We start from the raw sequence: 1462 nt of genomic DNA, 5'->3' as shown, positions 1-1462 counted from the left end.
ATCTCTCTGAATGGGCTGAATTAGTCATACTACTCCAGCCATGTGTAAATGTCCCACTTCATCACGTGCCACCAGCAGAGGGGGACTGACTCTAAGACTAATGAAGCTGAAGATTCGGAGCCTCTTCCAAGGCTCATATATGAAAGAAACTTGATAAAATTTCCAAATTTGAAAAAAATCCTAAAATTTTATATGACACTACTAGTGTGCCAGACACCATGTACTGTTTGCTTTCAACAGTTCTGTAAGTTAATTTTTTTCCATTACCCCCATTTTATAATCGAGAAAATTGAAGGGCAGAGAGGTTAAATGCCTTGCCTAAGATCACATAGCCAACAGGGTTAAGAGTCAGGATTCAAATCCCTAAGTTTCTGATTCCAAAGCCCTCAAGCTCATCTATTTGGCTACACTGCCTCTCAGTCAGGGAGAATAATTAATACAAGGAGGTGAAGGTCAAGTAAGGGGGTTTGTGTCCTGGGCTTGGCTGATAGAAGAGGGTCCCTGGGGAGAAGGGCACTGGGCTGGCAGGGCAGTGAGTAACAGCTAGCTAAGAGGAACAATGCGGGGTGGGTAGCGGCAGTCAGGAGAGAAGCTGAAGAGTTTGACCAGGCCTAACTCAACCAGAAAGTTACTATTTTTGAAAAAAAAAACAGTGACATTGCCCTCCTCTTGCTGACCAGCACACATGGAGCCCTTCAGATTCACTAGCACTGGAGCAGAGAGGCAGGCCTGGCAAATGGACAAATGAGCAGAAAGCATTTCACTGAGCGTATTGGAGGGAGCAGCCATTTGAGGAGAGTTACTAGTAAAGATTTGGTATTTGAGGTACAATTTGAACTAGCAAAGGTGTAGAGAATGTACATTTTCAGAAAATAGTAAAGTCACATATACAAGAAAGATACACTCAATTTCGGACTCACGTGAATGAATAGCAGTGCTCAGCAGAGAGGAGAATTCCAGAGGGGCCAGAAAAAGACAGATTTTCTTACTCACAAGTGAAGGTATTTCTCCAATTTCTTATGGAGGAAGAGTTTGAAATGTACATGAGAAACCATTTTATATCACTCACTCAGTGTTATATACAATTATGCTTAAGTAAGCTAAGTGTGATATTCATTATATAATGTAATTCATTATCAACAACTCCTTCTTGCCATCATCAAGTAAAAAGATAAAGATCCATTGGGTACTTTGGTATTTTGGCAAAATGAAAAAGTGGATATGCTCTATGAGTCATTGGAATGTATCTTACAGAACTATTAGCAAGAGTATATAAAGATATATGGACAAAGATATTTACTGTAGAACTGGCTGAACAAATTATGGTTCAGCAGACAGTGGATAACTGCAATCATTTAGAAAGGTTTGAATAGATGTTATATTAAGTGAAAAAACAATGTACGAAAATAATCTTGTGTAATGTGCAGCCATCATTATTTAAAAAACATTGTATGTGTATATA

This window comes from Pteropus vampyrus, unplaced genomic scaffold (assembly GCF_000151845.1).
Source record: "Pteropus vampyrus isolate Shadow unplaced genomic scaffold, Pvam_2.0 Scaffold1, whole genome shotgun sequence".
Lineage (NCBI taxonomy): Eukaryota > Metazoa > Chordata > Mammalia > Chiroptera > Pteropodidae > Pteropus > Pteropus vampyrus.
This window is presented reverse-complemented; position numbering follows the sequence as displayed.